Here is a 13394-nt window from a genome sequence, read left to right as displayed (position 1 = left end):
GGGTTCCTGGGCCCTGCTGTAACTTGGGGAGCGTTGGGCAACCAGGTGCCTCAGTGTGCACCTGGTTGCCCAGGTCTAGCTGTCCGTTCTATACTGTATTTTCTTCCTAACAACTTCACTTTGACAGTGTATGTCAGCAGTGGCAGCTATTTGAGTGACATATTTCCTCTCTGACATGGTACAGATGGCTACAACAAATGTACTACAACAAAAGATTCAATATAGGTAATGCCTACAAGACTCATCTTAGAAGAACTTTTTTTTAAAGAAACACTTATCACAATATAATTTTATGTGCATTTAAATCTAATTTCAGTCTATTATGTTGCATATACTTCACATCTACACTCACCGGCCACTTTATTAGGTACACCATGCTAGTAACGGGTTGGACCCCCTTTTGCCTTCAGAACTGCCTCAATTCTTCGTGGCATAGATTCAACAAGGTGCTGGAAGCATTCCTCAGAGATTTTGGTCCATATTGACATGATGGCATCACACAGTTGCCGCAGATTTGTCGGCTGCACATCCATGATGCGAATCTCCCGTTCCACCACATCCTAAAGATGCTCTATTGGATTGAGATCTGGTGACTGTGGAGGCCATTGGAGTACAGTGAACTCATTGTCATGTTCAAGAAACCAGTCTGAGATGATTCCAGCTTTATGACATGGCGCATTATCCTGCTGAAAGTAGCCATCAGATGTTGGGTACATTGTGGTCATAAAGGGATGGACATGGTCAGCAACAATACTCAGGTAGGCTTTGGCATTGCAACGATGCTCAATTGGTACCAAGGGGCCCAAAGAGTGCCAAGAAAATATTCCCCACACCATGACACCACCACCACCAGCCTGAACCGTTGATACAAGGCAGGATGGATCCATGCTTTCATGTTGTTGACGCCAAATTCTGACCCTACCATCCGAATGTCGCAGCAGAAATCGAGACTCATCAGACCAGGCAACGAATTTCCAGTCTTCAATTGTCCAATTTCGATGAGCTTGTGCAAATTGTAGCCTCAGTTTCCTGTTCTTAGCTGAAAGGAGTGGCACCCGGTGTGGTCTTCTGCTGCTGTAGCCCATCTGCCTCAAAGTTCGACGTACTGTGCATTCAGAGATGCTGTTCTGGCTACCTTGGTTGTAACGGGTGGCTATTTGAGTCACTGTTGCCTTTCTATCAGCTCGAACCAGTCTGGCCATTCTCCTCTGACCTCTGGCATCAACAACGCATTTCCGCCCACAGAACTGCCGCTCACTGGATGTTTTTTCTTTTTCGGACCATTCTCTGTAAACCCTAGAGATGGTTGTGCGTGAAAATCCCAGTAGATCAGCAGTTTCTGAAATACTCAGACCAGCCCTTCTGGCACCAACAACCATGCCACGTTCAAAGGCACTCAAATCACCTTTCTTCCCCATACTGATGCTCGGTTTGAACTGCAGGAGATTGTCTTGACCATGTCTACATGCCTAAATGCACTGAGTTGCCGCCATGTGATTGGCTGATTAGAAATTAAGTGTTAACGAGCAGTTGGACAGGTGTACCTAATAAAGTGGCCGGTGAGTGTATACCCCCTTATATGTTGACAATTATTAAGTTACACTATACTAGTGACATTAATGGTTACGATTTGGACCTTGCATATTTCTGGTAATCTTGTAAGTATGAGACATTTTAGGCAAATGTGTTGCATATTATTGCGATATTCATGTATTGATATATGTGTTGGGTGAGCAGTAATACTGAGATTTGCTGCTATTTTTTCCTTAGAGCTCTAGATGGTGCTCCAGGACCTATAACATGTATTCAGTCCAGGACACCACAGAGGTTTTGTGGGAGGGAGCATGAATTCCATGTTTCTCTACCCAATAGAATTCAAAGATGATTGATCAGAGAAAAATTGGAGAGAATCCTCTCCCTCTATTCCTCACTCTTCACCCCTAATCCATCATTTCCATAGTCCTTCATCTTCCCTGAACATCTATACAAACAAAAGCTTCCCATCAGCTATGGTAAACCTCTCAACTGTTTGCCATCAAATACTACAGTAAGGCTGCATTCACATTTGTGCTGGAGTCTCCATAGGAGTCTCTGTCGCAGTGTCAGCCTGAAATCAGTCCCGTACAAACAACTTTTTTATCCGTTGCTTTCATTTTAAAGACACCAGAAAGACCCGCATTATAGTCATTGGGGTGCCTCAGGCTCCAGATGTAGCCACTATTTTAGTAGTTCACCTGTGTATTGTTCTTGTTCTCTGACGGACCAGAACAGCAACCAATGTTAGTGTGAACTTAGCCTCATAATAAAAGAAACATAATAGTTTGGAATACATCAGATATCATAAAGTTTACAGCTTAAAAAAAACATATAAAGGAACATTATTAAATCTATATTAACAGGTATGTATAATGGCAGATGCTCAAGAGTTGATCGACCACCATAGCCGCTGGGTCTCGGCTGTATTTGTCATGACCTGATTATTTATATATTTTGGTGTATGTTTCTGTTGGGGATTTGATCTGGGCTTCTGTGATCTGCTGGTGGTGTCCTTGCCATTGAGCCATCAGTTGGTACATAGTGTTTTGGCCTTCAGTACATACTTGAGGTTCTTGGGATTGAACCTCAGATGGTGATCATTGCCATCAACCTATCGGATGGTTCTGGTGCCTTTTTAATGAAGAGGGCTGACTCCATTAGTTGCCAGTTTTTGTGGTTACAACCTAGAATTTGTGGCCCTGGGAGGAGGAGTAGTGTTTTTGCTAGAACTTCAACTGACTAGGAAATGGTATGAGTGTTGCCTTTTGTGTGAGTCTGGTTTGTTCCTCCACACTTCTACTAAACCCTGTCCTTCAGTTCTGTTTGCCTGGCAATATCTTGTTGTTTGAGGTTTGGGTTACAGTTTGTTTTGCCCCAGTCCTGTGTTAACCCTTTCCTCACCTCTCCACTTTCCCTCTCCTCATTTTCTTGTTGCGTATTGTGTTGTGCTGCGTGTCTGTTGTCCAGCACATCCCATCCTGTTTTATCTGCAGCTGCACCTTGGTTTCTGCAGGGGTGACCACCTTAGTATCCCCAGTCCCTAACTCTCTTGTAGCTCTTGCCCTATCTGTCGGCTAGGCCTTCGTGTTAGAGAGCCAGGAGTTGGCTAGCTTGGCAGCTGACCACCACCTGCAGGCAGGGCCTAGCTAGCCGCCATAGCGTCAGGGATAGTCTCCTTCCCCTGTTTCCTTAGCGGTGCAGTCTGCAGTCCGGATTCTGGGTTTGGACATAGACACGAATGTGACAGTATTATACAATAGAGATCTGGCTTTAATATCCTTGATAAGAACCCGCACTGATCACAAGTATTAAGGCCCCTGGCACCTCATTCAATGCTGACTAAGGTGCCATTTTCCCAATTATATATGGGTACCACCATTTTAAAGAGAATCCCCAGTGCCTGAAATGAGATCCAGGGTCGGCGATCCATTGCCATGACAGCTCCCAGGCTTATCTGCCATTTACGTCTATTGCAGGCTGCTGTATGCAGGACTTTTTATCATTTTATTTATATTTATTTAGTAGCTTTTACCCGCAACTTCATCCGTGGAACTCCGACCCCCTGCGGGACCCACCTGGAGCGGTGCGCAGGCTTGTTCTTTTGCCTTGTGTCTGCAGCGGGTCCTTCCTACACCTGTGGTTCCATGGACCATCGGGGCCCACCCTGCGGCCCGCTGGAACTGTTTACCTACTCTCCCTCCTGGCGCCTGCCACCCCCCCCCTTTCTCCCTACCCGCTTCCCCATGTGATCATTCCTTCCTCCTACCCTGTGCCCCTTTGCCCCCAGGAACGTGCCCCCTTTCCCCCCTAACCCCATGCCCCCTTCTCCCGTATTACCTACTCCGTGCCCCCTTTTTTCCCATGCCCTCTTCCCCCGTCTTACCTACCCCATGCCCCCCTACCTTGCGGGGCTCTGGAACTCTTTACCTGGTCTCCCTCCTGCCGCCCTCCACCTCCCTTTGTCCCTACCCACTTCCTCATGTGGTCACTCCTTCCTCCTACCCCATGCCCCCTTCCCCCGTCTTACCTACCCCATGCCCCCTTTTACCCCCACCAGACCCTGCCAACCGTGTGTCCCCTTTCCCTCTACCAACCTGTGGCCCCGTCCTCACCACACCCTGGGCTTCCCGTGCACCGATGTTCCGACTTGTAGTGTCCAGAGACAGCAGATGCTGCGGGACAGCTGGCCGAACTGGCGTTCCAAAGCGCGACGCAGGCGACCCCCTGTCAGGCCGTGGCAGAGTACTGCGGTCCCGTGGTGAGGCCACACAGGTGGGGCAGCATATGGACTTGTTGCTGCCCTTGTGCAGGACGCTCCAGGCCTCTCACAGACGCCATGTTGGTGTGGACGGCGGCCGGTTGATAACTCCGCCCACATAGAGAAGCAGCACCCAATCAGGTGAGCTGCTGAAAGGGCTGGGATGACGTCATCCCAGGGCCTACAGTGTGCCAGGTCCTGCAGGGAATTGAACCGTGAGAAGCACCGGGCACGGGAGTGAATTGCGGTGGTGTACAGGAATTCCATGTAGCCTATCGTTCAATCCGGGACCCAAGGTATGTATGTGCGCATTTTCAGACAAATCCGTTCGCCCGTGTAGGTGTGATTGAGGAACAAACATACAAACATCCAAACACACATAATTTCACCTTTATAATATTAGTGGGATGTGTGTGTGTGTATATATATATATATATATATATATATATATATATATATATATATATTTATATTCGTTATTAAATGCTTGTAGTTTGGTCACCTTGATAAACATTGTGGCAAATTTTTCTCCATTATTAATTTGTGTGTGCTCTATTTCTTTATGGGTAACGTATTATTTAGGGGGAATGGGTTCTTGTGATGCCATGTTTCATGTTATATAGACACTAGATGGCAGTATTATCTATTTACATACTCTTAGCTATAGTATTAGGTATGTGCTTGTATGTTAGTTGTCTTTTTGAGGATACACATAGTTCATAGAATCAGAATTTTATAGTCATCCTTTAATTTTTTACTCTACCTTCATTGGTAGCTTCCTACAGACATTTTTAATGTGTTCGGTGTTCCATTCAGTGGGTCCATAAGTGGACTCCCTGAACGGAATACCAAATGCAGATGTGAACCAGGCCTCACCCTGATCTTCCTCAGATTATTCAATTTCACACCTATGAGGTCTACCACAAGGTGGTCTACCAGTGCTCAGGATGTCAATTCAGGTAGCATACAGCTTATGTTGGGTTACTATAGTACTTAGTAAATAAGTTGTGGACAGACTATAGCCCATTGATGCGGGGTCTTCATCTCCTTCCTATTAGTTTGAGGTTAGGGAAGTTAGATACTAAACAACTCCCTCACATTTGAGTCATCATTGTGTCAAGTGATTGCTGATGGGTTTAACTCATTTGTAGAACTTAGTTGGTTAGGATATATATATATATATATATATATATATATATATATATATTAGACAAAATAAATATATGACTGCACCAGTATAGGCATAGGGTGCTCACCAATAGGAAAAGGATTTGTCCCGTTCAATATAACTCCAAAAAAGCAGGAGGCACGCCAAAGAGTATGTGGTAAAAAAAAAAGTGAAGGAGGTTTATTGCCTCATGCTGCAGCGTTTCGGCTCCAGCCAACTGCTTTTTTTTGTGTGTGTGTGTATGTATATATATATATATATATATATGTGTGTATATACACCGTATATATTTGAATTAAGGGTAAGATGCAAAAAAGTTTAATTTTACCCTACCTAAAAACTCCATGCAATCCCACTCCATTCACCGCCCTATCAAGATTATAGGGAGGAGGGGGAAAGCACTCAGAGAGAAATGAATGAATTAAGTAGGTAACATTAGAGTGAATCAACAGTGTCAATTAAAGACCAACAAAAAAACACAAGATAAGGGCTCATTGTTCCTGGACCTTGTAAGCAGAGGACCTCATATACACTGAAAGCTCTATTTTCCTCTTTATAAAGATAAGCTCTTCAAATGGTCCTTTACCATGTTGATAGTAATGAAAGGAGTGGATTTTATCTGCCTCCCTAATTCTGGTTATGACCTCCCTGTATTCTCCTACCTCCACAGGGTCCAATACGTATCACTTCACATTAGGGGGTACTTCAAATATTTGGTAAATAAAATATAATATATAATGATATCAGTGTCGGTCAGGGGTGTGCCAAGGAACTCATCCCACTTTGCCATATAGGTGGGTCTAGGCAGGTGGTCAGCATTTGAGCTACCAATAATATTGTATATATGAAATATAAGAACTATAGTGGAGGAAGTGAGCCAGCAAAGACATTCAAACAGTTTAGATAGATGAGAGCAGAGAGGGAGCAAGGGGGTGGCGCATTCATTTATGTAACACATTCAACTACATCATTGTCGGCAGGACACTAATGCAGTTGAATAAATGGTAGAGCAGGAAGCCTCCGGCTTCCTACTCTGCCATTAACTAACTTGTAAGGCAATGAAAGCTTCATGATGCCTGCATCCTGGCACAAGGACATCATTGTAGTGTGACCTCTGCCCCAGGCTGCAAACATCTGTCTGTAGTCCTAGCACCTTGTGGGCTGCAGACCTGACATGGCTTGCTGTATATAAGAAAGGAAGATGCAGCAACGGCATTGGTGGATTGGAGGCAGGTGAGTATAACTTTCTACTATTTTTTTGTTTGTTTTACAGAGTTTGTGGCATTTTATTACAAGGGGGCACTTTGAATTTTCGTGACTAATACAGTATAAGGTGGCATTGAGGGCAATATTCAGGGGGGCATAGCTCAAACGAGGGAGTATTAGGGGATTTAATAAAGGTGTGCATAGTTTATAAGAGAGGGCAATAACAATGTAAGGGGTATTGGGAGGTAATATAGGGGTAATATACTGGTTAATCTTTATTAATAATATACACCCAGTGCTCTCTTTTACTACATTTGCATAGGGCAACTGGGGAGGCAAGAATTCTCGTTCCTCTGATTCTCATTCCCCGACAAGTAATAATGTCCACCAGTGGCCCCTGACAAGTAATAATTTTTACCAGTGGCCCCTGACAAGTAATAATGTCCTCCAGTAGCCCCTGAAACTAGTAATGTCCTCCAGTGACCCCCAGACAAGTAATAATGTCCACCAGTGGCCCCTGACAAGTAATGATGTCCTCCAGTGGCTCCTGAAACTAGTAATGTTCTCTAGTGGCCTCCTGACAAGCATTGATGTCCCCCAGTTGTGCTATTTGAATAATAAAAAAAAACAACACTTACCCATCCCTGGTCCCCGCATCTCTGTCATCCTCCTTCTCTGCAGTTTGATGGAGCAGGCCTTCATTAGGCATCACTACCTGATGCCTGAGTGATAGAGCAGGATAGAGCTAAAACCTTCCTGCTGAATCACTTTATTTAACTACATAGGATGCCAATGTAGTTAACGGAGGCACGCGGCTATTTCCCCTCTGGATTGTCATGGCACCCCTGGGGGGTCCCCACGGCACCCTAGTGGGCAATTGCTGCCCTAAACAGTTAGGAAATACATTTACCAGATTCTTTTATAACCTGTGCACAGTGGCCAAGACCTTTATAGCAATGCACTGGAAGTGTGTTAACCCCCCACAGGTGATGACCTTCTGGTCCATATGAAAAAATCATGCTGGCGGTATTCCAATCTGCATGGACCCCATGGGATACCTACTGTATATTGTGGGGTCTCTGGGCCCGGGACATTAGGGGCCCGGCTACCGTTGCATTTTTTTTCTTAATAGGCCGTTACTCCAGCCGGTAATGGACCCTATTTACTTAACGATCCTGGCAGGGGCCACTGGCCCCACAAACAATATTATTATACTCGGGGGTCTTTTCAGAGCCCCAAGTATAATGATCGGAGGCCCGGGAGAGGTAAGAGAACATGAAAAACAGTGTTACTTACTAGAGGTGAGCGAACACTATTCGAAACAGCTGTTTCGAATAGCACGCTAGCATAGAAATGAATGTACATAGCTGGGGGGTTAAGCAACCGGCCGCCGGCAAAGTCTGCGTGCCGGCTGCTTCCATTTATTTCTATGGGAGTGTGCTATTCGACCTACTTGTGTGATGTCCTTGACCCGGGTCATGTGACGTCCTGGACGCCATTGAAGATGGCCGACACCACCGAGGAGTGCAGCGGAGTCAGTGTTAGGTAAGTAAAAGTGTTTTTTATGTTGGTATCCCCCCTCCACCTCAGATTATTATACTCTGAGGTCTGAAAAGACCCCAAAGTATAATAATTGTTCATGGGTGTCTACAGTGGGGCATAATACTCTGTGCAGGGACCACTATGGGTCATAATACTGTATGTGGAGGCCACTAAGGGGCATAAAACTATGTGCAGGGGCCACTATGGGGCATAAAACTGTGTGCAGGGGCCACTATGGGACATAATACTGTATGTAGGGGCCACTATGTGGCATAATACTGTGTGCAGGGGCCACTATGGGGTATAATACTGTGTACAGGGGCCACTATGGGGCATAATACTGTGTGTAGGGCCACTATGGCACATAATACTGTGTGTAGGGGACCACTATGGGGCATAATACTGTGTGTAGGGGGCCACTATGGGGCATAATACTGTGTGTAGGGGGCCACTATGGGGCATAATACTGTGTGTAGGGCCACTATGGCACATAATACTGTGTGTAGGGGACCACTATGGGGCATAATACTGTGTGTAGGGGGCCACTATGGGGCATAATACTGTGTGTAGGGGGCCACTATGGGGCATAATACTGTGTATAGGGGCCACTTTGGGGCATAATAGTGTGTGCAGGGGGCGACTATGGGGCATAATAGTGCGCGCAGGAATGCTGGGGTAGGAGGGGGGGGAGTCGGGGTATTCAGCGTGGGTTGAGGGGGAGGGGCCCGTCAAAAGTTCGCCACGGGGCCCCGCCATTCATAGTTACGCCACTGGGAGCATTATTATGAATAATGTCTGTACCATGAATAATCTGTTACAGGTTTTAGTATTAAGGTGACTATAGCCTCAGGCATCATGGGCAGCGACTGACCACAGATCATCGACTCCTAAAAATACCTAAATGACAAGGCCTCATTTTTCAAATATGACATGTGTAAATTTATGTGGTAAAAACTTTGAGATGCATTATCTTATTAAAGTGATTCTGAGATAGTTTTTTCATGACACATTGTATTTAGTGTTGTCATGTGTAAATTTTGGTTGATATGTTTTGTCTTTAATTATGAAAAAATAGTAAATTTGGTGAAAATTTTGAAAAAAAAAATGCAGTTTTCAAAGTTTGAAATTGCATGCCTTTTATATAGATAATCCTGATGTACGGGCACATGGCAGCATATCCCATTTGCAAAAACCCCCAAGGAGGCAAAACAGTGAAGACCCCCAAAATGTGACCACATTTTGTAAACTAGACCCCTCAAGGAATTTATCAAGGGTTATAGTGAGTAGTTTTTGTAGAATTAGGCCATGCAAATGGAAAGTGACTTTTTTTCCTGTAAAATGTTGTTTTAACACCAGTTTTTGCATTACCACAAACACACTGAGACAGTGTTATATATGCACAGGGCCGCCATCAGGAATTTTGGGGCCCCATACAGCCTAAGTGTCTGCCCCCCCCCCCCCGGCTGCCGCCATTTTAAAACTACTTTATTTTGCGACATACCAATTCTGTATTACATTTCCCTTTATTTAGCAGCATTACAAGGCTTCATCAGATTCTATTTGCAGGTATAATCTGCTACGTGTGACAGCGCCTATAGAGAGCCAACACCATCTATAAGAGCCCTCCTAATAAATCCTCAGGGCTTATTCACATTACGTTTTTGGCCTCCCTTGCCGGGATACGTTGGTAACCAGTCAGAATCAGCTGTCAACTTATCCCTGCACGAAGAACTGGCCATTAAAAAAAAAAAAAGGGGGGGGCCTGCAGTTCTCCGTGCAGGGATAAGTGGGGAGCTGATTGTGACTGGTTACCAACGTATCCTGGCAAGGGAGGCCAAAAACGCAACGTGAATACTCCTTTACAGTGAAAGTCCCACCCCCAAACAGGCTGCTATGCTAGTAGCATAGCCGCCTACATCATTATTAATACAAAGCACACATACCTTTGGAGGTCTTGTGTGCTTTGTAGTTCTCCAGCTAAAAACTTATATATTATATATTATTGCCCCAGACGTTCCCTCTCCGCAGTGCCGCACACCCGATGCCCCAACAATCCCCCTCCCCCCCCTGTCCACCTTCTAACATCTTTCCACTGCCCCCTGTACCCATACCTCCCAACTTTTGAAGAACCAAAAGAGGGACAAAATGTGCGGCGCGCTTTGCGCGCCACGGCAAATTTATCCCCACCCACCGTTATGTTGACTCCACCCATTCTCATTAATTTTTCATGTGCCCGCACACAGTATAATCCTCCTACAGTCACCCGTACATTATATGTCCCCCCTCTATCTCTCCCCCAGCTTCATATACACCCTTCATCTGCACCCAGTTTCATGTCTCCCACCCAATCTCTGCCCCCAGATTCATGTCCGCACCATCCATTTCTGCCCCCAGTTTCATGTTCCCCCCTCCATCTCTGCCCCCAGTTTCATGTCCCCTCCATCTCTACCCCAAGATTCATGCCCTCCATCTCTGCCCCCATATTCATGTCCCCTCCATCTGTCCCCATATTCATGCCCCCTCCATCTCTGCCCCCATATTCATGTCCCCTCCATCTCTGCCCCCATATTCATGTCCCCTCCATCTCTGCCCCCATATTCATGTCCCTCCATCTCTGCCCCCATTGTCATGCCGTCCTCTCCATCTCTGCCCCCATTGTCATGTCGTCCTCTCCATCTCTGCCCCCATATTCATGTCCCCTCCATCTCTGCCCCCATTGTCATGTCGTCCTCTCCATCTCTGCCCCCATATTCATGTCCCCTCCATCTCTGCCCCCATATTCATGTCCCCTCCATCTCTGCCCCCATATTCATGTCCCTCCATCTCTGCCCCCATTGTCATGCCGTCCTCTCCATCTCTGCCCCCATATTCATGTCCCCTCCATCTCTGCCCCCATTGTCATGTCGTCCTCTCCATCTCTGCCCCCATATTCATGTCCTCTCCATCTCTGCCCCCAGTGTTATGCCGTCCTCTCTCTGCCCCCAGTTTCACGTTCCACATTACACTGACTGACTTACCTTCTCCTTCGTTCCCTCGCAGCTCTCTGCGCGCCTCTCTCTCACTGGCGCACAGTTATAGACGCGATGTGACGTCATCACATCGCGTCTACAAGCCAGTAGCGGAGGCGGCGAAGCGAGGAGCTGACACAGGTCAGCTCCTCGCTTCAGCCGCATATGTGACAGCGAGAGAGGCGCACAGCGGCGAAGCAAGGAGCTGACCTGAGTCAGCTCCTCGCTTCGCCGCCGGCTACTGGCTTGTAGACGCGATGGCTGAAGCGAGGAGCTGACCTGTGTCAGCTCCTCGCTTCACCGCTGCCGCCGGCTAATGGCTTTTAGACACATCGCGTCTACAAGCCAGTAGCAGCGGCGGCGGCGGCTGCGAAGCGAGGAGCTGACACATGTCAGCTCCTCGCTTCAGCTGCATATGTGTCAGGGAGAGAGGCGCGCAGCGGCGAAGCGAGAAGCTGACCTGTGTCAGCTCCTTGCTTCAGCCGCGTATGTCTTCAACTCAGATCTGCGTCCTCTGGATGCAGATCTGAGTTGAAATAGGACATACACAATGACTGCTACGGGCGCCAGGGAGCCGGCACACGGTGGCGGGCCAAAACCGGGCCCCCCCCATTTTTCAATTTGGCCGGGCCCCTGACGCCAGTACCAGTAGTACTGCCCTATCGGCGGCCCTGTATATGCATCCAACCCCCGGGAAAGTTTGTTACAAAAACAAACTTTCCCTAATCTGGCCATGATTTGTTCTCATGACTATCACATGATCGAGACCTAAAACAATCAGGTTCTGATTATGTCTCCGTGATCAAGAGCAGCTATTAGTGCTGTGTTCAGAGTTCCCAACACTTAGGGAGACCCAATCCCCAATTTAACAGGGTCAAAATATAAATGTTGACTCTGGACAAAGCCCAGCAAGGTGATGTTTATATACAGTGGGCAGTCAGGAATCGGTTAAAAAAAAAAAATCCCAAATAATAAACAAAGACCATGCAGCCCCAGATGCTATATGTGTTTAATCCAGTAGTTCATACTTTAGAATCTAGTCCTGTCTATTCTAGTGTTCATAGTTCAGTGTTGTTTATTCCAGTAGATTATTCTAAATTTCTTTTCATCTGTTTCCAGTTTTCCAGTTATATCTTGTCCTTGTCTAATTGCTAGGTGTTCAAGACTGTTTCGTCTCTTGTCTATGGTCCTAGTGCTCTCCTGTTGTTTCTGTTAGGGTCTGTTTTGCAGATTAGAATTTTTTTATTAAGACTAGCCTCTGCCTGTGACTTCGTCTGCGTATTGTTGGTGTCCATGATCCACCTTTATTCAGCAAATTGCTGCTGTCGATGGTTCGCCTGCTCCGGCATTTTGGCAGCTCTCAAGCTGTCCTGCTGCTAAACTTGTTCCTCATGCTGTGCCTGTGATTGTTCCGGCATCTCAGCAGCTGGCTGGGATGCCATATAATGAGAGTGTTGTTGGTGTTAATGATCTGCCTGCTCCCGCATTTCGGCAGCTGTCAAGTTGGCCTGCTGAGGAACTTGTTCGCCATGCTGTACCCGTGATTGTTCTGGCATCTTGGCAGCTTGCTGGGATGCCATATAATGAGTGTGTTGTTGACGTCGGTGATCCCCCTCAGCTCCGCTTGACGAGAAGTCTGGCCTGACTGAGGAAGGTCTCTGGCCAATAAAAAAATGTACAATAATTTGTATATACAGAGTATATAGATAAGTTTTCCTTGACACTGATAACTTGCTTCAGTATATCTCATCACAGAACACAACAATTATGTGTCAATTTAAAGGGATCCTATCATGAAGATGGAATTTTTTGTCCCTAACACGTCGGATTACCCTTAAGAAAAGCTGTTCTTCTCCTACCTTTAGATGTCTTCTCCGCGCGAAGGTAAAGAAGACATCTAAAGGTAGGAGACGAATAGCCTTTCTTAAGCCTATTCCGACTTGTTAGCCACAAAAAATTCCATCTGAATGATAGGATCCCTTTAAACTTTACTATATTGGTGCGTATCACAAAGTCAACAATGTCATAATGAAACCCCCCACAAAAAAAAAGTCCAAAAACTGCAGACTTGCAATACATCATACAGCATGTACTCCAAAATTATGGCAATAAAAACTCATCCCACAAAATACCCTCATGCAGTTACATTGATGGAAATTTTTAAAAAGTTATAAGA

General features: G+C 46.1%; 1 protein-coding gene across 1 annotated transcript in view; it reads right to left on the bottom strand.

Moving 5' to 3' along the window:
* LITAF (lipopolysaccharide induced TNF factor) overlaps positions 1-13394 on the bottom strand; it is a 329531-nt gene that overhangs the window by 280487 nt on the left and 35650 nt on the right. The window lies entirely within an intron of this gene.

This window comes from Leptodactylus fuscus, chromosome 8 (genome assembly GCF_031893055.1).
Source record: "Leptodactylus fuscus isolate aLepFus1 chromosome 8, aLepFus1.hap2, whole genome shotgun sequence".
In the NCBI taxonomy this organism is placed as follows: domain Eukaryota; kingdom Metazoa; phylum Chordata; class Amphibia; order Anura; family Leptodactylidae; genus Leptodactylus; species Leptodactylus fuscus.
Note: the sequence above shows the minus strand (reverse complement) of the source record. Positions and strands in the feature narration are given on the sequence as shown.